Here is a 26,018-nt window from a genome sequence, read left to right as displayed (position 1 = left end):
TTTGCAGAGCTTTCCCACACGTGGAAACACAAACCGCAGGAATAACACCTCGCCAAGCCCTGAGAAGACACAACACTCCAGACAAGGGACAGCCTACTGAGTTCAGCCCATGGAAAAAGCCCTGCCTATTGGAGCTCAGAAGTCGCTCCAGCTGCACCAGGATACAGGTGCAAGTCTTTACTTGTCAGATGACTGCTGAATTCTTTGCAGAAGCTGTGCGACTGTTGTAGCCGTAATGCTCTCTGGGTGTAGATACAGCTTTTCTTCAAGGCTGGGCTAGAGGTTCAAGGGAGCCCCTACAGTGACGACAATCCCAACGTCAAAAAGAGGTGGTGTGAGCCAGAAAATGAGAGTTTGGCAGGATCAAAATTATTTACCCTTACTCTCCTGCCCAGAAAATGAACTAATAAAAACAGAATTGAAGAGGTGACTCCCTTCTGCCCGTTCTGACAGTTTGAACAGATAAGAGGGAGCCAGAGATGCTAGACTGGGAATAAATTTCTGACCTTGGGCCCCCAAATTAGATGGTTTCAGAAGCATTCCATTTCAAATACTGTAGCAGAAACATGTGTGGGAGGGATCTTTGGATTTTATTTTGAGGGGTGAGATGAGTGGGGGGCCCTGTGGGGCCACACGCTCTCTTGAAACACTGTTCATAGCTAATACTGTAGCCAGGCTCAAAGATGGCCCCTGACCATCTCTGCCTCCTGGTATTCACACACTAGAATAGTGCTCTGACACTTTCTTCCAAAGCTGCAACAACAGGATATGGCACAAGTAATGGGATGTCATTCCTGAGATTAGGTTTTAAGAGACTGTAGCTTCCCTTGCGGTTTTCCCCACCTGCCAACCCCTGCCTTATCCCTTAGGGAGAGCAGTGAGCCTTATGAAGAGGTTCACATGACCAGAACTTGCTGGCCTACCAACAGCCAGTGAGGAACTGAGATCCACCAACCACCAGGTGCCTGAGCTTGGAAGCAGACTCACTAACCCCAGTCGAGCCGTGACATGATGGCAGCCCCAGCCAACTGCTTGGCAGCATTATCATGAAGGACTTTGAGCCAAAACCACCCAGTTGAGCTACACCTGGATTCCAAAATAATTTGCCACATTTCAGGGTAACTTTGTTACTCGGCAACAGATAACTAATATAACTACAGGGCCTATACTCCTTCTCACAGTATATATTCTACGAAACTCTCTTGATGATAGGCATGAAAGAGACAACTGGGGACATAGATAGCTAATGAAGAGTCCAGTTGGATTTTCAGTGGCCCTTGATTTAAATATTTCTGTCCAGCTATCCCAGAACCAAAGCTCTCTTCCTTGCCTCCTGGGGAAGACTGCACAGTCCTTTCCTAGTTTGACTACTTCTAATTTTAGTTGAAACTGAGCTGTGCTCATCTAGGTTGCTTCAAGCCGGTCCCTCTGCTGCCTGAAATGTTTCCATTCCATGTCCATTTATTCGTTCATTCAACAACAATTTAATGAGTGCCACTACTCTAGATGCTGGGGCTCTAGCAGTGAATAAAACTAATATGCCCGCTAGCCTCAGGAGCTTACACCTAGCATACTCTCCTGATAAGCTCTATCTCCCTGATGACAGAACTGTCTTTCTGACCTTTTCTACCAGCTACCTGGGCCCTGAATCCCCATCTAAGCTCTTGCTTATGGGGACCCAGGACTTGACAGCCTTTCAATGGGAGCCTAAAAGACCCATTTCTTCTGTAAGAGGTAGCATTTGTAACAACTCTTAACAGTTACTGGTGGCCATTTAGCCCATAATCGACAAGTGCCTAGCACACAGTTATGGGCACATTCATTGGAGGTAGGCATTTGACACACATGCCTGGCTTCCCCGCTCACACTTCACATAAAGTCTTAATAAATCATATTTTATTAGTTGATAGGCATTCTGATGTGACATATCCTGCCCGATATCCAACTGGACTTGGACCATGAAGATCCGTAAGATACAAGCAATTCACTTACATAAAAATTGGATAATAGTGTCTCAAATGCATTACATACCTGAGGTGATTTGTCTACCCTCCTTGGCTCATCTTTATTCTCGCACAAAGTCTAAGTGAGAGGAAAACTCATGTTTCCTAGGCCACTGCAGCCAGAAAAATAAATATGTTATAAAAAAAAAAAATGATCGCAAAACAGTATTTCCTTACTCTGCCCCAATCAGCATCAGTTCCTCCCAAGAAGTACAAAAATTCTCGAAAACTGCTTTTTCTGTGTTCCAGAAGAAACCTCTCTTCTCCTGGTACTTCTCTTCCCTTTTTCTAGATTCACTCCCGTTGTGGACACGAAAGTTGGTGGCCACAACAGATGCCCACTAAAGGTCCAAGGCTCCGTCCTGAGGCTGCAAAACCCTGAGCCAAGGCCACTATCTTCTGAAGCTGGTAGGCCCCTGTCTGGCAAAGCTGCAGAAACTATTACATAGGAACCAGGGATTAGTCTGAGTGTTAGGGATTAATTTGAGGCAGTGGCCACAGGGTCACCCCTCTTCTCTAGTACTGGTTACCTTTTCTTTCTGTAAATGAAATTTTGCTCGGGATACTCATAAACACAGCATATTCCCTACCTCCCTTTTGAAGATTTTTCAGACTTTTTCACGTGAGCCTGAATGATGGGTGAGCTTAGTTTTAGTCTTAAGCTAAGACCCCCGATTTAAGGGTATCCTAGGAAAACTAGTTTGCGGCCCAGATTTACCTGTGTGCTTCCAGGATAACAGTTATTTGTGGAAGACACCAGAAAGCCTGGAAAACCTCAACTGGCAGAAGTTTACAGACCAAAAACTGGATTCATTCATTAATGCCACTTAAACTTATTGACAAAAACCTATTTTCCTGCCTTCAGTATTATCATTTCTGTCATTAAGTTTTTGAATCAAAGATAAAGGGTTTTATCACCTTATTCAGTAGACTAATTTTTAGAAAGCCTCTGAAAAATATGACAAGTTCGGCCCATTATAAAGAGGAGAAGCTTTGTTTTAGAGAAACTGGATTTTTTAGTTGCCAGGTATGAAACTATTAAGTTGATGTTTAGCTGTGATTTAAAACAACAATATATAGTTTCTTTTTTTGTGATTCAGAGATTAAAGAGGACTTTTAAAAAGATTTTATTTATTTATTTGAGAGAGAGAAGAAGACTCCCCACTGAGCAGAGAGCCCAACATGGGGCTCTATTCCAGGACCCTGGGACCATGACCTGAGCTGAAGGCAGATGCTTAACTGACTGAGCCACCCAGGTGCCACTGAGATTAAAGAGGGTTTTAATGAAACAGGTAAGACTGCAAATTCAAGTTACATTCATAGCTTTTTCTTTTACCCTGCTTCTCACTACTTACGTGTGTTCTATTTATTTCCCTAAGGTTACATTTTATAAGAAATATTTGTTTTTCATAAAAGATAAATGTTGAATTAAATATACTTCAAGATAAGATAAATTCATTAAGACAGTAAAAATATATAACAGCAATCTATGAAAAAGAAAATAATGGGAGTAGGTAGACTGAAAATCAAAGTGACTGTGGTATTTTAATTAGCCAAGAAAAAAAAAAGCACAAAAACAAACCCCATAAAAACCAGAGATATATATTGGCATTGTATTAAGCAACAAATGGAATAAAAGATTGACAATTTTGCATTTTCTTTGCCCACTTTGCCCACTCACTTTGCCAAGTAAGTGAATTCGTAAAAGAACCATTTGTAATTTGCATGCTATATTGACCTAAAAGATGTTTTTTTTGAAATTAGTCCTTATAGGCTCAGAACATTTCCCAACTGGTGAACATACATGTTCATTTTAGTAATGAATTAATAAATACATCTGGAAGTATCGAAGTAAAAATAATAAATCTTGAAAAGGTTGCAAAACATTTATACTGATTATTTCAGACTAGGGAAAGGGTAATTGTTTTCTTCTTTATACTTCTTTTCTTACTCCATGATTTTCTATAAAAAACAAATTTTACATTAGAGAAAAGCTTAAAGAGAAGGAGTAGGAAAATACCTGCCCAACCCCACGTGTACCTTTGTGCCTTTCCTTTGGTAGAACACTGCACTAACTAGCCAACTGGAAACTGGTCCACTTAAGCTCTACGTATTCAGGTGTTGATCCTGCATGCTCCATGGGAGTAGGTAGAATGGTACACACCTAGGAGCCAGGCTAACCAGGCAGACTGTTCTCTTGTTTTTGTATACTGACAAACAGCGGGTGATTATTGTCCTTTTTCATTAACAGAGGATGACAGTCACCTTTAGAATGTAGCAAGCAAAGTGTGGCTTCAAGCCTGACTACCTTTAAGGAGAGAAGGTCACAATGCCAGGATGGACCATGGTAAGAGGAGAGCAATATTCAAAGGCATCAAATATCTTTTCTATAATTTTGGACTTTGTGGTAGGCTTTTCTATGCATAAAGATCTATGTATTGCCTTTTAGAACACTTCTATTTTTATATTATATTCTACCTATGAGCTATGAGTTCAGAATACAGCCTCATGGCTTACGAGTCTTATTTCCCTGCCTCCAAGTAGAAAGGAAAAAATGGAACCATTAAATGCCTACGGAAAAAAAAAAAAAACTCTGTATGTACAGGCATGTTCAATATAAATATAAATAGCAGGATATCAGACTAGAGAAGGTATAAGATTATTTCAGTGGTATCCAGACATTAATGAAAGCCAATTTGCAATTATGTGATTAACGTAAGAGCCAGTGGTAACAAGCAATGTGTTCTTATTCCAAACATCTTTGCTACAAATTGCTGTTAAAAGCTTCTCCCTACATTTTCTTTGTCTTTTCCAAGGCATGGTGATGATATAAGGTAATTCACAGTAACTGCAGAATGCTGCATGTCATTTCATGCAGGCCGTCTAGCAACTATGTCAGGTAACCACTCAGCAAATCCTTTTAATTACAAGATATAACAGCTTTCATTACCCGCTTCAGGCTCTCTAGTTAACCTGGAACTAAAGGTGCATTCTTAAAGTTTTCATTTGTCCCCAGCTGTGCTCTGCCGAGCTGCCAGGGCTGCAAGGACTTTGTAGGCTCCTGGAGCTTCAGACACGGGGGGATGCTCCCTCATCTCTCTGTGCTGGGTACCACAGGCTTGGCTGCAAATGCTGCTTCGATCCACCCGGGCCTGCTGATCAACACTCGACAAATTCTGCCACTCGTGGACTCCATGAAGCAAGCAAAAATTTAATTGTTGATGACTCAGCCCCCACTGAGGAATAAACTAAACAGAGCTTCCCTAACAGCTAATTTAAGCAAACACATGCATACCTACATATATTCATTGTCAGTAATAATCGAGTTTGGGGTTACTTCCCTCTGGCATTCTTTCGGATTCTTCCTCATTAGAGAATGGTGACTCATTTAGCCATGTGTGGCTAAGAATAAAGCATCTGCTGCATTTAGCTACTGAGAATCGTACACCTCTACAGTCTTACTTGTGCCCTCTTCTTTTCTCATCATCTTAGTTACATGTTATCTGCTGAGAGTCCTCTCTTTTGGGTCTGTTCCATTTCCTACCTTTTTTTTTTTTTTTAAGATTTTATTTATTTATTTGAGAGAGAGAGAGAGAGCATGAGAGGGGGGAGGGTCAGAGGCAGAAGCAAGCTCCCTGCCGAGCAGGGAGCCCGCCGATGCGGGACTCGATCCAGGGACTCCAGGATCGTGACCTGAGCCGAAGGCAGTCGCTTAACCAACTGAGCCACCCAGGCGCCCATTTCCTACCTTAATATGTGTCAAGGCTGTTATTTCCTTCAGCAAGGTTGAAATGCTCATTCGCAGTGCATACTCAGTATCTTTGATGGTAACTACTCAAAATTCAATTTCCAAACACACATAATGAATTGTATTTATAGCTCTTGCTATTGCTCTTTCTAATTTGCTAGGGAACACATACTGAGACTTAAAGAGAGATACTCTCCAGGGCCCTCTGTAAAATATCTGCCTCTGTGAATGACTGCCCTCAGGCACTCTGGCTTTTGACAGTGTGAGAATGACCGCCTTTGGGGCTGGACTGTACTATGGGGGAGAAACTAGATCCTATTGTGCAGAAATGGATCACCTCATTGAGAGCTTTCTGTAGCTACAACTATCAGAGGCCTGTTGCTTAACTATTTCATGACCATACACATGTAGGCCACCACGGTTATGAGGAAAATAAACCATCTTTTTTTTTCCCCCCATGGGGCTTAGGGGTATGGGCAGTGACAGAGAGGTATAAGTGGAACGTTTTGATCCACATTAGTAAAGTTTTATTTTATCTAAAAACTGCATTCGAAAAGTTAAAATATGTCACGTGGCAGAGAAATAACAATGTGGTTTTCTTGACTCTAAAAAGTCTCAATATTTCTCATTTTCATAAAGGCTGATAGGTAACAATATCCTGCCTCGGATTCCTGAGTTAAAGAGACATCCCAACACACGTGAACTAATCTACTCTATCCTTCAGCACCAAATTCTTCCCAATGGGGCCCTTCTCCCAACTTCCTGTATTGTTTTAATACTCCCCTGGCCTGAACTTAGAAAGTCTTCCTTGACTCTTATATACAGTCAACCCCCACCCCTCCTTATCAGGTAGCAAAATGCTGTATTTTTCAGTGTCCAGAGTGCTCACCATTAAATGCTGTATTTTTCAAACCATAAAACAGGAAAAGATATATTCAGTTTTTTTAATACCTAGTGTAAATTATATATTTACCCACAAAACCACAGGGATTTCTTTGTTTTTGGTGGAATTATTTTATATCAGCAAAGTAACTTACTATCTCAGGATTATTAAAACATTCCACTGGCTTTTGATGGCATCAGAAGAATTCCTGAAACATGCACTGTAGATCAGACTTAAATTTAAAATGTCCATCACATAACTGACCTTGGATATGGGTACAGTGACAAAGACCTGCAACTGAAAGCAGTAAAATTTTATAGATCTGCTCATTTGCTCATTTGGTGCCTCTTATCACAACCACGACAATAATGTAACTTTGAGCCCTAGATGATTATCAACTGTTTGTTACGATCTGAATGCGTTATAGTGGGAAAAATAATAACCTCAGATGGAACATTTTTTTCCTTGTTTAGTTAAATCCAGTTTGCTTCATTAACGAAATCTTTGGAATTATGGAATCATAGTTGGTAGAAAGACTGGGAATCACCAGTATTGCTGACCTACAAAATAGCTCTTGTGTCCATCACAAGTCCAACTACCATTGCCCTTTCCTTTTACTTGGCTGTTATGGAAGACTTCTAACGAGGCTTCCATTCTTTTGCCCTTCTTGGTTCTATACACTTCTCAATCTGGATCAAAAATTTTCAACACATCTCTGTTAAACATCCTAAGTATAAAGTTCCTTGCCCTGGCATTTAAGCCCTCTAACTGCAACCTGCATGCTAAGCTTTAACTCCCATTACTGTCTAACAAAAGGTGTCGGTGAAGATGTACTGCTTCCTATTATTAATCACAGAGGTTAGGCGTCATCTTCTGGGTTGACAACTCCATGGGTTCAAATCCTGACTCTGCTGTTTATTGGCTATGATGATAAGCAAGTTCTTTAACCTCTCTGAACCTCATTGGCAAAATTAAGAAAGCTCAAAACATTAGGAATCTTTATTATTATTTAAAGTGCCCTTCAGTTCTTGCCTCTCCAGTATGCTCATCTCTTTCTCTGGGGGAAAGGTTCTCTATTCTTCTTCAAACTTTGTAGGACAATGGTTCTTCAAGCACTGTATCTGAAAAAGCACTATGAGAATCACCTAGAAACTTGTTAGAAATACAAATTTTCAGGCCCCACCTCAGACCTACTGAATGGAAAATGTTGAGTGTGGTGCCTAGCAATCTGGATTTTAACACATCCTTCAGATAATCTTGATGCACAGTAAACTTTGAGAATCCAGATCTATATCAAATGCTACCACCTAAGTTTTTCCTTAACCCTCCCAGGGAGCCTGACCTCTTCTGCCATTCAAACCCTGAGAAAACTTTGTACTCTCTCTTAGCATTTACTTTCTTTGCATTGTATTAACTAAATGTGTATGTTCACCTTATTTTCCCCCTTAACCTTGCCAAGTTGTGAACTTTTTACCAGGAGGAATTTTGCTCCCTAATCTTCAAATAGGAAGCAGGGCTTAACAAAGTTTCTTTCAAATATTTGTTTGGCTGAATTGAATCAAATTATCTTAGGGCTCAAGGTATTAGAGACTGAATGAAGAACTGGAAATAGAAGGAAAACTTTCTTTTTAATAACTATTAAGAAGGTCCCTGCTGGAAAATAGAGCAGCAACACGGATTAAATGCTTCAAGTTCTTACTGGAAGCAGAGTTTCAAGATAGGCAGAGGAGTAAAACTTCTAACCTTGCAATCACCTCCTTATTCCTTGATTCTGTAGTGTGAGCCATTTTTTAAACATAATTTTCTAGACGCATGATGATGAGTGGGCAAATGTAATATCAAGGGTTGAGGCAAAATGAATGCACAAGACTGATGTTTCTAGGCAAGTGCTTTCTATTTTATCTGCTTATAAAAGGCATGTATAGTATTATTGGTGTTTCCCATTTTGCTTAAGTAACTTTGAACTTGGGAATGAAGCCAAGCTTGGCCTACTGAATTACAAATCCAGTTAAAACAACGTATAGTCTCTATACTTTCTGAGTGCATGGAGTTTGTCATATACATAAGGAAGGAAAGAGTCCTATTTGTTATAACATCACTCACTCATTAGTACCAATAAGCAATTTTTAAAAAGAAGAAGAAACTAGTAGCTACCTAGACTTTTTCAAATTATGTGTACAGAGTTGTGTGTATCTATCTATATATATATGAGATAATTATGAACAAAAACACTCTTTGATTGGATACTAGATATCCTCTAACTGATAGTTGGGCAGTCATTGAGCACAGCCTAATTTTCAAGCAGTTTATAAATTAGTGTGACTTTTAAAGACTGTAAAGGAACCCAGTGCTATTGGTGAAAACTTGATTTCTTTTGATCTAGTGCTTTTAGCTGTACTAGTCACTTTCCTTGGAGGCAGCCTTAAATTCTCCACAACTTGAACAAATTGATACACAGCCTGAACTCATATGTAATCAAAAGCAGCGGTAATCTCCAGTTCTAACTGGATCTAGGAGATTGTAGGTTCTCTCCCCTTTGACAGAGATTCATGGGGAGCTGCCCTGTCGCACGGGAGGCACAGCCCATCTGAGACGAAATGCAGGTCTCTCCCATCTTTTAAACTTCTCCACCACCTTAGCACCTAACTTTCTTCACTCATTATTTGAGAAAAAAACAGTAGCCACTTTAAAGGCTAAAGAGGTGGTTGAGTTGCAGATAAGGCCTACGCAATATGACTTTTAACAGGTATTTTTCTCTCTCTCTTTTTTTTTTTTACAGTTATTTATTTATTTTACAGAAACAGACTGTGAGTGCTAGTGGGGGGAGGGAGAGAGGGAGAGAATCTTCAAGCAGACTCCCCGATGAGTACGGAGTCCATACGTGGGCCTCCATCCCATGACCCATGGGATCAGGACCTGAGCTGAAACCGAGATTTGGACAATCAACTGAGCCAGATACCCCTACTTTTCCTTTTTTTTCCCTATTTCTGAGGTCCTCAGCTTTAGAGATTATTCTAAAAGGGTCTAGAAAGAGCTCTTGGAAAACTTCTCAGAGACACCTAAAACGTTCTGGGACTTGCTGTGGCTGGCTAGGCATCAAGATGAGAGCAGAGAGTTCAGAGAAATCCAGCTCCTGAGTTGCAAAATGAATAATCAGCACACAAAACTCTATTCACCTGCTAGTAAAAGCTGAACAAAATTAATGATTCCATTAATTATACCTTCGGTATAAGTAGACTCAATTTTCTCCAAAAAAAAAAAAAAAAGTGGGGAGTGGGGCGAGGAGGGGAAGAAGCAAGGTGGATCATGAAATAACAAAAGCTTTCTTGTGAGAAAGAACACGACAGAAAATGCAAACTCTATTGGAGAGATCTAAGAAGAAATACAGATTATAAAAGCAGAGACGAACCTTGAAAACATCATGGTAAGTGAAATGAGCCAGACACAACAGGGGAAATATTGTAGGATTCCACTGACTATCTGGAGGTACCTAGAATTGGCAGATCCACAGAGACGGAAAGTAGAATAGGTGTTACTGGGGACTGGTGGGAGAGGAGAATGAAAAGTTAGTGTTTAATGGGCACAGGGTTTCTTTGGAATGACGAAAAGGTTTGGGAAAAAGATATTGGTGATAGTAACACATTGTAAATGTACTTAACGCCACCTGATTATACATTTGAAATTGGTTACAAGGGTAAGCTTTGCTATGTACATTTTACCACAGTAAAAAAATATATATATCATGAAAATAAGCAAATGCAAAACGCAAGCTGGGACACCGTGTGACACAAAAATGACTGATGCTAACATGTCATGAACCTGGAGAAAAGAAAAAAGAATTTTCAGAACTAATAAAAGGAATTAAACTAGATTCTCATCTGTAAGGATGATATCATATTTTCCATAGAGGAAAAAACAATAGAAGATCAAATAATAGAAAAACAGCTAGGACGGAGTAGTGCTATTTCTGAGATGGAGGTGAGATAAGTAGAACAGATTATAGTATCTTGTCTATTTACGATGATTTTACTAAAGTTAATGTATTCTTAGACTATCATCCTTACTTGTGAAGAGGAAAAACAAGGAAGAAAGAGCCCGTCCCTGATAAACAGATGGCTGGAGAGGAAGAGAGTCTTTTCCCCCAAGTCCAGGGATGCAGGGTTGGAGCACAAATGGTGAAATTGTATTTAAAGTCCAAAAAAGAAAGGCGATAAAGGACAAAATTAGAAAATCTGGCCCTGTAAGTTTTGTCCAACACTTGAGAGATTCAGTCATTTGATAATGCACACATTTTAGACACATTTTAAGCACTCAGCATCAAGCAAGAAAAAGTGATTGGTAGGCATGCTCCAGGATCACAGAAAAGGATTCACTTTGGTAATAAATATAATTTGCTATAAAAGTACTTCTACTGTATATATGAACACAGCATTTCTTCAAGGGTGACTGTCCGACCGGCAGCAACGGCATCTCCAGGGGACCTGTTGGAGAGGACAGTTCCAGACCTCCACCCCAGAACGACTACACCAGAAACTCTGGGAGTGGGGCTAGCACATTACAGCTGTGCTATAATAAACTGGACAGGTGATTCCAATGCTAGATCTTGCAAACCACCGCTTTAGGAAAGAATTGGAGCCGAGGTAGTTAGGAAGCCTGCAGGTGGTTAACCAGACTGAGCTGACCTGAGGGAGGACCACAGGCAGGTCTCTGGCAGGAGGCAGCTACTCTGGAAAGTGGGAGAAGCACTACAGCCTGTAAGGGGGGGGAGTATTTTCTTCTCCTTTTCCTGGAGGTGTTCTTATTTGCTTCAGGCGAACTAGGTGTCCACTGTGAGTAAAGCAAAGCTAGCGTCGTTCTGGACGGTGATTCTGCTGATAAGACATCACAAAGACTTCGGAATTGCAGAATACCTGCCTCTTCTTTTCCTCTGCATTTCTCCCTATTAGAAATGTATCTGCAATTTATTATGTAGATTTCTTCAAGTCCTTCTGAATGTATATTCATAGCTCATGATTGTCCAGAAGAGTTTTTAAGTTAGACCCACTTGTTACAACTATCCAAGAATTTCTACATCAGAATGGCTCATTTGGAGATTTAAGGAGTCTCAGTAGATGTGTGGGAATTTTTTTGCTTGGTTTGTGTGTTTGTTTGTCTGTTTCTGTCTTTGCTCTTTTCTCTGTCATGGAATGTCTGGCACCAAAGACCATATTAATATGGTTAAGTATATAATATATACTTAATATATATATTATATAGTATATAATATATACTTAATATAATAAAGCCCTCTGTCTATATTTAGCCTAAAGTTATGAAACCCACCTGAACCTCAAATGCAGTCAAGTGATACTACTTTTTAAGTCCATGCACAGATATTTCTTTTATAACATCTTTAATGAACATTAGCACTTTTCCTACGTGTCAAAAGAATTCTCTCTTCTCTCAAACTGGGCTCAGAGTCTAACTTAATTCCATATCCTTGAGCCTGCAGCCTGGCCCTCACCCCTGCTGCCTGTCTGCCACCTTCCCAGGTGTGCTGGCAGCATTCAGGAAGAAGGAGATCCAGCTCTCTTCATTGGTTCAGGGCCTATATCCCAAAGCATTTACGTCCCGCCTCACTTTCTAATCTCCTGACCTGTGGAATTGCCTTTCCTCTGGAGCCTGACATGAATTTCCAAATTGACATTACTTTGGTTATATAGGGGAGGAAAAATGCTCCTCTACCCGCTTAGGGTCTGTGGCTGGGCTTAAGAATTAAATGGATATAAGGCAGCTTAATAGGAGAGAAGCATGCAAGTTTTTTGTTTTTGTTTCCTTTTATGTTCATTTAGCCAGCATACACTACATCATTAATTTTTGGTGTAGTGTTCCGTGATTCATTAATTGCATATAACACGCAGTGCTCATCACATCACGTGCCCTCCTTAATACCCATCCCCCGGCTACCCCACCCCCCTCCCCCTCCCTTCTGTAACCCTTAGTTTGGTTCCCGGAATCCAGAGTCTCTCATGGTTTGTCTCCCTCTCTGATTTCTTCCCATTCAGTTTTCCCTCCCTTCCCCTATGTGCATGCAGGGGCAGGGGGTGCAATGGACTCCACAAGAGAATGAAAACCTGAAGAAGTGACTGGAGCAGAAAGCATTTATACCTTTTGGACAAAGAAATGATAAATTGTGAAAAATAATAGGACGAAGAGGTCTGAGCTGGAGGCAGTAAATTGTGGGAAGTACAAGGAGATGCAGGGAGAGGCAGAACTAGTAGAAGATGAGGTTATCTGAGTACATTTGTTTGCACAGCTCCATTTCAGCCTCAGTTCCCACTCTCTGTCCATAAGAATAAGTTCTTCTCTTCCTGGTACAGGGAGGGTATCTTGTTCATGGCCTGTTTTTAGGTAGAAAAGGCTAAGTCAGGGGCCCTGGGGTGGCTCAGTCAGTTGGGCGTCTGCTTTCAGCTCAGGTCGTGATCCCAGGGTCCTGGGATCGAGCCCCGCATCTGGCTCCCTGCTCAGCGGGAAGCCTGCTTCTCCTTCTCCCCTGCCTCTCCCGCCTGCTCATGGGCTCTCTCCCTCCGTCTCAAATAGATTTTTAAAAATCTTAAAAAGAAAGAAAGAACGAAAGAAAGAAAAGGCTAAGTCAGAGAGCTCTTCCTGCATCTGCTGTTTACAGGTGCCTTCAGCTCAAAATAATCAAGATTCCAAAACGGCATATTTGGGGGTAGCATGTCCTAACTCTTTCAGGTACTAACGCCTTGGCACAGTTCGCACTGGTCCCTTGCATTATGTCTATTTCTGGAAGCTCTTGGTAACAACTGCAAAGGATCAAAGGAACAGCCCATCAAGCTAGCATTTCTACCAGTCTTCCCAAAGAGAACTGGCATCTGGAATCATTTTTTGAGTCACACCATCAAAAAAAGTGGTTAAATGGAGGTTTTCAATGTAGTTTAAGCGATGGCCCCTCCAAAAATAAAAACACAGATATTGACTCCATGCTAGTCCCTGCTGCTGGCTAAACTCTGAGTGCCCAGCTGCCCAACTGAGAATTTCTGATTATGGAATTTATTCTTAATGGCAAAGGTAGTGTTGCACAACACTTTAATTAGACCTCTTATTAAGGCACGGAGCACTGCTGAGCCAATGAAATTTAGAAGGGAGGAAACATCATTTCTAAAACTTTAGTAGAAAAGGACGTCATTTTTTAATAAGTCATGAAAATATGCATTGACTCTTAGAGTCAGGGTTTCAAGGAAATAACCTGAATAAAGAGGATTAGCTGGTGAGCCCAGTGGAAAATTTAATGCACTTTTTTCTCCTTCCTATTTTATTTTAGTTTGACCTCCTTGGAATCCATGTTTGTGGAAGAACCAGGGGTTTTATGTGCAACGGGAACATTTTTATGTCCCCATTACCGAGTACAGGAGCCAGTATTCCAGCTCCATGTATCAGTAAAAGCACCAATGTTTGTGAATTGTTCAATTCAAAAGTAATACCAATAAAAACAAGAACAACAGTAATAATCATATATAATGCTAGGCTAAGCTACAGTAATAAAAAAAACAAAACAAAAACCCAAACCATAATGCCTTAACACAATCAACTTTTATTTCATGTTCTCACAAAGTCCAATACAGTCCAGAAGTCCTCCCGTTGAAGTTGTCCTTTGATAGTGACTCCGGGATCCAGGCTCCTTGTATATTCTAGCTACGCCATCATCAAGGGTGCTGCTATGGACGTAGAAGGAGTTGCAGAAAATACATTATTGGCTTTGAACTGTCTTGGCCCATAAATGCCACTTCTCCCTTCACATTTCATTGGTCAGACGTAGTCACGTGATGCCAACCCTCCCAGCAAGGTAGACTGGGACGCGTAGAAGAACTCAAGAATATTTGGTGAGCCTTTCCCACAAGTAGTGATGATTTATTGGCCAATGCTATCTATAGTCCAAGCACTGTGCAGGTCAATTTATATGTATTATGTCAGATCCTCAAAACAACCTTTCAAGATCGGTGTTACTAATTTCATTTTGTAAACGAGTAAACCAAGGCTCACAAAAATTAACTAATTCCTTGCATTACCACGGATTCTCACAGAAACTTTTTTTTTAAGATTTTATTTATTTATTTTTCAGAGAGAGAATGAGAGAGGGCACGAGCAGGGAGAGCGGCAGACAGAGCAGGCAGAAGGAGAAGCAGGCTTCCCGCTGAGCAAGGAACCCCACGCGGGACTCCCAGGACCCTGGGATCATGACTTGAGCCGAAGGTAGATGCTTAATCAACTGAGCCCCCCAGGTGTCCCTCACAGAAACCTTTAAAGGTATGGATTATTAACTCCAATTTACAAGTGAGACGAATTTTCCAAAACCCAGATTGTGAAAGGGGGTTTGAACCCTGAAAACGGGCCCATCTCCCTGCTTCTCCACACGATGTGTACGAAGTATAATGCTAGGCTCTGGGAATACGAGAAACAAAAGCACGGGGAAAGAGAGATGTCTACTCCTCCCAGGATGATTGCAGATAGTTATCCACACTGCGCTCTGGTGCCTCTAAGCGGTATTTATAAAAACCTGGACCAGAGATATAAAGAACAGTATTTCCAAAAGCAAAAAGCCCAGGCACTTGGACAGACTCAGGTTTTCTTTGACGTTAATAGCATATACAGTTCAGAATCCTCACTTTCATAGGTACCTTCCAAGCTCTGGGAGAGATGCCAGCAATGTGCTCAGAGGATTTTGTATTTCTGTAAAATATAAAAACGTGACATCTTCTAACAGTAATTAGTTAAGACCACTGTCTTTTCCCACTCCTATGTCCCAGCGGTCACTTAACTTGTCATTGTGGTGGTGGGAACTTGCCTGTAGGCATGTTTAACCTCCAATTAAGGAGAAATCAAATAGAGTATAAATACATCTACTTTCAATGAGATATACTGATGTATGTATATGTAGATGTATAAATACGTCTACAATCAATGAGATACATTCATGGATTCACAATCAATTCCATGTATAAATATTGTTGCAAGCCATCCTCGTGTAAGAAATGGCTTTCAGGAATATTTCTGATGCTTCCCATGCTCACTGGCATCACAACGCATATATACAGAGCTAGAGGTTATATTGTGACATAACGTGTCCTCGGTACCCGGCAACAGAAGGATGTGGCTGAAGAAGGAAACAGGGAGTCAGAGCTGGTCTTTAGAAAACTCTCCCAGTCATCGGACTTGTAAAATTGTGAGTGGAAGTTGCAGTTCCTTACGTAAATGACTAGTGAAAGTAGAAGTTTTCTTTCTGTCAGGCATATACGTAGTAAGGCAGCATACACAATTATAAACACACCATATTTTTGTTCCTTTCGATGGCAATTGCATGAAATAAAGTTTATTGCAATTTCTGTGTTTGGAGGAATGCTGCAGAGAGTACATTTGTGCATGAAATTTTTAGAGGTTTCCTAAATTTGACAACAACCTATAATTTTCGTGACTAAAACTAGGTTGTGGAAATAAAGAAACTTCTGTAAACTAACAATGATAAAAAACAAATTTCAATCAACCATTCGAGTGAAAAGATCATTCTGTTTTCTCTACAAAAAAGTGATATAAAAATTTTAAATTTGTTGATATGTGAAGAGGTAATCATTTCTTTTTTTTTTTAAAGATTTTATTTATTTATTTGACAGAGAGAGATAGCGAGAGCAGGAACACAAGCAGGGGGAGTGGGAGAGGGAGAAGCAGGCTTCTTGCCGAGCAGGGAGCCTCATGTGGGACTCGATCCCAGGACCCTGGGATCATGACCTGAGCCGAAGGCAGACGCTTAACGACTGAGCCACCCAGGCACCCCATGTGAAGAGGTAATCAAAGAGCATACACCCAAAAATATTGGGGAAAGGGAAATTTAATTTCAGGTACTTAATTTAATTTAATTCGTGGCATTTGTCACCTCTTAAATTTTACGTGTATATGGTTTCTTTTTCTAAATATATATTCACTTTCATATGTACTTCCTGTTCTTTCTTTTTTTGTTGTTTTTTTAAAAAATTTTTTTAAATTAAAAAAAAATTTTTTTTTTCCTGTTTTTTCTTAAAGAGTCCTCCAATTATGTCCCTGCTATAGACTGAGTATGTCTCCCACCAAATTTGTATGTTGAAATCCTAATTCCCAATTAGGAGAAAGGGCCTTTGGAAGGTGAGTAGGTCTTGAGGGTGGAGCCCTCATGAATGGTAGTGTCCTTCTAAAAGAAGCCCAGAGAGCTCCCCTGCCCTGTCCATCATGTGAGGACATAGCGACAACAGACCCATCTAGGAACCAGAAAGAAGGCCTACTGCAAGTGCCTCAGTCTTGAACTTCCCAGCCTCCAGAACTGTGAGAAATAAACTCCTGTTGCTTATAAGCCACTCGGTCAATGGTATTCTGTTATAGCAGTCTCAACAGACCGAGACAGTCCCCACTCAAACCTGGATACACATCAGCAGAGAAAATGTCCATCTTCCTGACCCAGCAGAACTTCAATTTGTTGTAACATTTGAAAACCGTGAAAAAATGAAATAATAAAGGGATCTGGATGACAATAATGTAGTTAGTTCACATACCAGCCACTTCAAAGCAAAGTAAGTTTTTGATGTTTTAAATTATTCATCCCAGGAGATAAGTATTTAATCTGCAAAGACATGTGGATTTGAAAATCCCCTGGCAAAGATAAAGAACAGAGCCTCTGGATTGTGACTAGCTATATCTCTATGCAGATTTTATTTATCAATCATCAGTACTATTCATCTTTAAAGGACGCTTATGGCTAAATTAGGCCAGGGAATAAAGGTCCTTGGATAAAAGCGGCCTTCATAGAACTAAGAAAGATGTGCTTCTGATCCATTCTACACAAAATAAAATAATTTATACTCTCTAAGGAGAATTAGAGTTTCTATCTGGCACAAAGTGAAGTCACTCTCTTGTTAGTGGATATAGGATACCTTTAATCACCAAGATATGCAAAGAAATTGGAGAGTTCCCAGGAAAAACGGGGGGGGGGAACTTAATACTAATGATTTGCAGCTTAATAAATAATGTGAATGCTTATACTTAATAAATATCTGATGGATTTTTCTTTTAAAAAGTGTTGCTAATATCATCAACATCCTCAAAAGTTCTGCTTGGAAGGTAGAAATAGTATTTCCCATGTTGAATGTTTTTAATAGCATGAAGAGGAAAGTGAAACTAAAATAAGACATTGTCCTTATCACTTTTTATTGGAATATCTCAAAACATGTTACAGAAATTTATTTAGTAACCCTTAGGTTCTACGTAATTCTGAATTAATGCCACTATTTATTAGCTGGGCATCTGTGGCCTAGAGAGACAAAGTGATTGTTGAAGGCTAAAGTAGTAAATCAAGTACAAAATTAAGGAGGAGAAGGGGTAATAGAAGCTAGAATCCTGAGCACAAATTCCCGGACTAATCTATTCTAGTAAGTTTCTTCCTAACATAAATGATTCCATGTCTTCTTAAGAAGACACTAAGGTCCTGTTTTCAATAACCAATATAGTTCCAGAGACTATTTAATGGTCAATCTGAAAGTCATTCAAGTGGATCTAATTATATTCCAACAGATCTAAACACATTGTGAACTACAGATAATTTTAAAGAATTTGATTCACAGGGCACCTGGGTGGCTCAGATGGTTAAGCGTCTGCCTTCGGCTCAGGTCATGATCCCAGGGTCCTGGGATCGAGTCCCACATCGGGCTCCTTGCTCCTTGGGAGCCTGCTTCTCCCTCTGCCTCTCTCTCTCTGTCTCTCATGAATAAATAAATAAAATCTTTAAAAAAAAAAAAAGAATTTGATTCACAGAAAATGTACAGAACAACAAATCAATAGAGAATGTGTTTATGGTAGAAAATCCATATTGTATAAAAACAGTCCTATTCATACTTTGTATCTCCTCCAAATTCTATTTTACTCAAATTCTAGGAAACAAACAAAAATCTAAAACTAAATAAATAAAATCCCAGAATCTTTTTTTTTTTTTTTTTTAATCTGTAAAGGATTTTAGAAGTCATCCAGTTAGGCTTCAACTTTCTTGTTCTACAGACACAAAAGTTTAATAGTCATTGCATCAGAGGCAGAGTTAGGACCAGAAAACAAATCTCCACTTCTACTACCACAGGTTGATCATGTCTTACTGCCTCTTCCCAAACCTCTACCCACTCTCCCCCCAAAAAAAAGTAAAGAAAAAAAATTTTACAGTGGATGATCATTTGAAAAATACTCCTAGGTTACATCAGAATTCCTTAGAGCCTGAATTTCTTAAATTGTGTGAATCAAAATAAAACTCATATTCCTAAGAGACAGACAATGGGAATGGGATTTGGCTTTTAGGATTAGGGACGGTGTCAGCACAGGGGTGAAAGAGAAAACTAAATGACGGGGGAAGTTACACAGAACTATACAGTCAGCAACGCTATTTGAGCCATATGCTAGATGCAGAGGAAAAGGAAATGAAAAGCTTTGAAATGCAGCTGTCCCACTCCCTGCTATTTCCACTCAAACCCAACTATTTTTCCACCAGGATCCAACACATGTGCGGTGACACATGGAAACAGGGTGAGCTCATGAACCCTGGGGAATAGAGTTCAGCATTCCCGGTGTAGCACCCTGGAAGCACACGGCCACTCCCAACCTCCCCCCCTCTGAATGGTAATTGTGAAAGAAGACCTGGTGCTGGAAAAACCCACATCACAGCAGAAAAGCCAAGCCAAAAACTAACTCACACACCTGACTGCCATTTATTAATTACACCAGCGGACAATAGATCATTAGCTCGAAAACCAACCTAGTTGTAAAATACCTTTGTTCATTAAAATCAGAGCAACCTACTCCTTTGGGGCACTGGAAGATAATGGTACCAAAAATTAGTCATCAAGGAAGACTGTGCAAACATGGGGAAGAAAGTTTTCCATCAAAGTTCCTTAGGTGGGTCTTATTTAGCAAAAGAAAAGCTCTCGTCTGAACACAGTGCGTGACAAAGCTTAATTGATATGATGAAACGAAGCCTTCTTTTATTCCATCTTCTCTTCACGTTTGTACGTTTCTGACACTGCAGTATTAACATTTTAAATTGAATCTTTAAATAATCAATATGATGAGAAGCACATTATTGGGAATGCCAGGCTCACTAGATGACCTTAAGTGAGGTGGTTAGGTGTGCTGTTTCTGATAATTTTGTTTTGTGATATAGTCTCCTCTTCCTAGGTATTGAGGTCTGGTTTGAATTAAAGTCTGCAGCACGCTCAGAGCTCTGAGAGTAACTGAAAGGACATGTTTACAGCTAGAAATCAAAAGGCTTCCTTGTAGTTTGTAGGATATAGTTTATTCACTTAATTACTTACTCATTTGATGACCACTTATTGGCATCCCCCCATGCCCAATGCCAAGCACTGGGCTACGTATACACATAAAACATGACCTACTTTCATCCCTGTTTCTGCCAAGCATTTACCTTACAATGCAGCGTGATATTTAGCTGCTCTTTGCCTATTTCCTCTTAGGTTTATTTTAAGAACCAAAAGAGATAACATATATAAAATGCTCAATCAGTAGTAGTTTTACAAAAGCAGCCTCTACCTTTGAGCAGCTCAACTTGAAAACATGACATGTACATAAACAATTAAAAATGTAATTTGAGGGGCGCCTGAGTGGCTCAGTTGGTTAAGCACCCAACTCTTGATCTCAGCTCAGGTCTTGATCTCAGGGTCATGAGTTCAAGCCCCGCATTGGCGTGGAGGCTACTTAAAAAAAATCGTCATCCGCTATTTGCTACAACAGAGGGTGTGTATACCAAGTAATATGAAAAAACAGAGAAAAGGAGTGGCGAATTCTGTCTGGACTGGGGATGGGAAGAGGTCATCAGTGAAGCATCAGAGAGCAGGGGACCTTCAAGTATGAGTACCAAGGGGCAGAAAGAGACATTCGGAAGACCTAAGATTGACTCCACCAGGTCCCTGTAAGTGAGGAAACCCCTCCCAGCAGAAGCAGAAGAGTTCATCCCCTCAGGCTAGCATTACTTCCCTTCTTCAGAATTGGAAGTTGCCCATTGTAGGCCATTCCTAGCCTTACCCACACCACCTGATGCCATTTCTTCCTCCTCCCACAGAGGAACCTGACCCTTCTGAGGCAGCAATTCCAGAAAAAGATAGGGCAAAATCAGCAGACGAGTCGTAGAGGAAGCAGGGTGGGTACTACTGGATAAGCCTAGAGTTTAAAAAAAAAATAGTTAAAATAACAACATAGTATGCTTGGGGTACTTAGGACTTAGTATGCATCCTACTAGTAGAAAACGTTTTCAGCCACTAAAATGTTGGAGAAGCTGTTTCTTCTAACATGTAAGAATAGTGGTCTATAGTCACAAAGCAATAAGTTTATCACTAATGAAGCAATGAAGTATGGAGATGGCAAATAAAAGGTACCGTTGCCCTCTCCCCATCCCTGGGTAGACATTATTAATCAATGTTGACCTGCTTTTCCATTGATCCTGAACACAACCTCAGAATCTTGGCCCTTGCTGTCATGTCTGAACTAGTAGTTCTGTGGAAAATATGCTAATAACAAAGAAACATCGATGTTGTGCCTATAGAAAGATCAGGGCTGCAGTCCCATTGGCCTGATTAAGAGAGTCGTACAAACCAAAGGTGCAACTTGACAACAGGTATTCACTATAAAACAAGGCGGAAACACTATGTTAAATTTTGTGGATTGGCTTACTCAACATTTATGCCAAATCCTTTCTAGTATGTAAAAGCTGGAAAACTTAGAAACAAAATGCCCTGGTCCTTTTAAATTTCTGGTTTGGGATTATGGTTCAGAAAGACCTTCAGAGAGAGAGGCAGGGTTCCATGAGCATTTTCCTCTCAAGGTCTGTGGCAGACCCAACATTGTCCTGTGGTCAGCAGCAGTGACAGGGGCCCCCTGATCCAGGGTCTTCCTGGCCCCAGTGGAGGGAGGCTGCAGCAGCTCATCTGGATGCCCAGTTCTGTAATGAGGTTTGGAGAGTCGTTCCTAGAAGCTCAGCCTACAGTCTGTTTCTTCATCTCTCTCCTCCACAATGATTTCACAAACCTCTTAACAGCCAACGACTTTCTGCTTAGACTCTGTTATCTACAACTGAACCTTGACTGATAAAGGCATGAAAACCTACCTTAGACCATATTTGCTGGAGGAAAAGTATTTGGCAAAAAAACAGTTCTAACAGTATGAATGTTTTTGTTAAAATTTACATTCTTAGGGTGCCTGGGTGGCTCAGTCAGTTAAATGCCTGCCTTCAGCTCAGGTCATGATCCTGGGGTCGAGCCCCCCCATCGAGCCCCACATCTGGCTCCCTGCTCAGCAGGAAGTCTGCTTCTCCCTCTCCCTCTGCTCCTCCCCCGCCAAACTTGTGTGCTCTATCTCTCAAATAAATCAATAAAATCTTAAAAAAAAAAAAAAAAACAACTTACATACTTGTAGCTTCAGCTATTCGCTCTGTGAAAATGAATTCAAAATCTGTATTTCTACCTTCAACTTTGGACCCTTTCTGCTTTCTCTCATCTCACACTGTTTCCTGGACTCCTACCCTTGGATTTCCTGCTATCACCAAGAAGTCATATATCTATAATTTCATTCTTCATCTTCTCTTTCATTACCCTGGTCACCTGAACTCAAAATATCAGCATAGTCTGGCCTCCCTCTTTCTCATGTACCAAACCCTGACAATTCTTCTTTTACATCATCTTTGTTCCATCTCTTTTCCATTGCCCCTATCCTGCCAGCCTCTTCCAGCTCAGGCTTGCACTGTTATACTCTTCTCCTATCTGGTTTCCCTATGTTCAGAATCTTTCCAAAGCCCTTAGTCCTCAAATTTACCCTAGCAATGGCAACCCAATTAATATTCCTAAAGATCATTCTCAACTTGACATTTCCCACTCATACATTTCCGGAGTTCCAATACTTTGAACATAAAACTCCAACAACTTGGTTTGGCACTCATGACTTTCACAAACTGACTGCCAACTACCTATCCAAGGTCAATTCCCACCACTTCCCTCCTCAAATCAACACTACAGCCAACTATAGTCACGCTGGTCTCTTTACTTCATCTAATTAGCACACTATTTTGAAGACCGATGTCCAGTCCACCATTTTCCCTTCTTTCTCTGCATGTCATGTAATGTTGAGTGGAAAATCAAAACCTGTCCTCCATTAGAATGGAAAAGGAGGGCGCCTGGGTGGCTCAGTTGGTTAAGCGACTGCCTTCGGCTCAGGTCATGATTCCGGAGTCCTGGGATCGAGTCCCACATCGGGCTCCCTGCTCGGCGGGGAGTCTGCTTCTCCCTCTGACTCTATCCCCTCTCATGCTGTTTCTCTCTCTCTCTCAAATAAATAAATTAAAAATTAAAAAAAAAAAAGAATGGAAAAAGGAGGGGGCAGACACCACATACTATCTGAATGATAAATAGAAGAGACTTTCTTCTTTAAATTGGGAAGATAAAATTTTAGATTATTTTGATTGTTTTAGTCAGTTGACTCTTGAGCCCAAGTTTCATTTACATTCTGTGAGAGCTGCAACCTGGTGTTAGTCTTGGTGGTTCTCCAGGTATAAAAAACTGTGCATGTGAGTTGAAGCCATCAAATGACTCACATTGCATAAGAAAGAGTACCACTGACTTACAGAAATGACTTTTCTGGTCAATGTGCTTGTCCTTATTGACAGACCAGACCTTGATGAACTTTAACCATGTGAGACACCTAGGCAGATGACTAGCTATCTGAAACCCTCCATCACTACCATATATTTTCTCTGTGAATATTTTAGGATCAGGATCAGAAATGCATTATTCATTTTATCTAACTCACCAGATGGCCTTGACTCTACTTGTAGAACAATGAGACATTTTTCTAATTTGCTTCACCCTCTCTCCTGTTCTCAAAGGTGCTTGCACCAGCAGGTACAAAGATTCCCTCCCAGGTAGGTAGCTTCTTAACGCACATCACCTTTCCTCTCGCCCTGCTCTGCCAATCGTGCTTGTCCAATGAGGGCTCTGACATGACAGACCGAGTGATGCATCTGAATTCACACCTGCTGATTATAATCTCAGGCTCATTTTGTTCACCTTGCTTGCTATCTATAGTCATATCACACAAGGGATGGATGTCTAAGGCTTCAAGTGTTATTTTTGGGCCCTTGCCAACTATCAAAACCTGACAAGCTCCCACAATATTCTTTCCATGTCAACCAGCACTTCCCCAGAGGGCTGGGTGTTTCTGTTCATCTTCTCTTCATCTCCTCCATATTCATTTCGAAAAACTTTAGACCAAAGCAAATGCATTCTTCTCCATTCCTGCATCCACAGGAAGATGTGCCTGCCCCCAGCCAAATGTCTATCCTCCTATTATTTGCAACCATGATTTAAAGACCTAAATCCCCATTTTCAGATCCCAGATCCCATTTTCGAATCCTTATCTTTTAAATCCTTATCACTCAAGTAAAGTCACAGAACTTAACTGGAAAAAAATGAATGACAATTTTCCTACACCTAAAGTACATCAATTTTTTTTTTCTGGAAACTATTGCCCAAATATGTTTCCAAACTGATTTCTTTTCCAAAAATGGGCTCAACAAGTCTTTTTAAACTTGCCACCCCAATTGTGGCCCTGGGGCAAGACAAGCGATGGGCCACATCAAATCTGCATATAGCCACAAAGGGAGAATCATATCTTTCATTTTTCACTCAAAAGGTTAATTTTAAGGCCCCCAATGCTTAAGGCCCTCTTTGATGAATCACGATTCTTCCCAGGTCAGCAGTCTACTCTCAGTTGCACATTCTTTTCCTTTTCCCTCTCCTCCAACTCACATTCTCCTGCCCTCCTTTCTCAAGAGCCAACTATTAATTCATCCTTATTGTTGGAAGTGTGCATGTTATTTCTTCTGCAGATAGTCCAGATTATCACACACTTCTCAGTATGAAGAGGCTCATACTCCTCCTTGGGATAGATTTTTATCTCCCCTTCCTCTTGTCACGTTCTTCTACTTTTTAGTTTCCTCATTCCAGTATCAGTTCTCTGCCATCTTATTGGAATCCTGTGTTTCCTGGTTTTCTTATTTCCTAATTCTCTACAAGAACTTTTCATCCTTTTTTTAAAAAATTATTATTCCCTAAGTCCCTTCACACTCCATTCAAGCCAGACTGCATTTAATTCCTGCATATCTGGTTCTTCCTTTGGACAAGAAGAGCAACAGAACACATACTCTAATTTACCCTTAGCTCTATTTCTAGGAGCAAGGGATTCTAAGATGTTCTAGGATTGGAATCTCAAATGGAATTCTCATTCTTTGTGACACTTGTCCATAACTGCTTCGGTTGACAAAGTGTTTAATCATACATGTTCCTGCCAAGGAGCCCATCTTGTAAACTAGAATGACTAGAAGCTTGGATTTCATCATCCATCAGGTCTAGCCAGGTAACCCCCTGTTATGTGATCTCAGGGGGCTCTGTACCTTTCCTTCATAGCCCTCTTCACAGTTATTATCAATTACTGGAGTGATTATCTGCTCAACATCTGAATTCTTAACATTGGAACCTACCATCACCCGCCAATTTGCTACTTGTTATGCAAAATATGGGTCACAGGCAATAGGTTTCATAATCATCGCATTGAATATTCAGTTGATGGAGAGCTAACATTTCAACTTGCAGCAAAAGCAAATAAGGATGACGATGCCCTTGTAGGCATGTGCTCTGAATGTAGATGGGGTGCCAGTCCACAGGCACTGCAGAAAGCAGGCTCCAGTCACTGAAGAAGATTATAAGCATCCTTGCTCCTGCCAGAACCTCCTGGGCAAAAGAGCCACAGGAGCCAACTCAGTGGAAAAGGCTGCTTGGCTTCAGCTGTAATTACCTGAACACTACACTGGGCAATTAAGCAATTGGCCTCCAGGGTATGCTTTTGGTCACCTTGCAACAGGTGCGCCTTTCTTGCGTGGTCCACGGCAACCGCTCACCGCTGTGCCATTCGGACTCCCCCAATCCCCTAGGAAGAACCGAGTTTCTTTTTCCTGCCCCAAACTATAGCACACAAACACTTTTTTCTTCTGAACACTTAGCAATTTTTTTATGACTTTTTACAAACCTCTTTTGTGTTTTTATCTCATGGAAATCAGAGGTAGAACAAGTAATGAAGGACAAAAGAGAACTGATTTCTAATCCTGACTTCGCCTTGGGCAAGTCACATTTCTGGAACTGTTTCTTCAGCTGTTAAATAAGGATGCCATCTGCTTCAGGATTCAGTTTGGTTTTATTTTTACCTAGGGTGGACCCTCTAGGACAGAGTTTTTCGAACCGGAGGTTGTAACTCAGTGGATCATAAAATC

General features: G+C 40.6%; 1 long non-coding RNA gene across 2 annotated transcripts in view; it reads right to left on the bottom strand.

Moving 5' to 3' along the window:
* LOC145722753 (uncharacterized) overlaps positions 1 to 26,018 on the bottom strand; it is a 113,474-nt gene that overhangs the window by 27,782 nt on the left and 59,674 nt on the right. Inside the window, exon 3 of one of the 2 annotated variants that reach the window (XR_014147260.1) lies at positions 13,829 to 14,352. The exons of the other annotated variant lie outside the window; for it this stretch is intronic. This is a non-coding gene — a long non-coding RNA (uncharacterized LOC145722753). Of the gene's footprint in view, positions 1 to 13,828; positions 14,353 to 26,018 lie in introns of those variants that run through there. 2 annotated transcript variants of the gene reach the window in all.

This window comes from Leptonychotes weddellii, chromosome 7 (assembly GCF_054177405.1).
Source record: "Leptonychotes weddellii isolate Sample4059 chromosome 7, ASM5417740v2, whole genome shotgun sequence".
Lineage (NCBI taxonomy): Eukaryota > Metazoa > Chordata > Mammalia > Carnivora > Phocidae > Leptonychotes > Leptonychotes weddellii.
The sequence above is the reverse complement of the archived record's forward strand: the minus strand, read 5'-3'. Positions and strand labels throughout refer to the sequence as shown.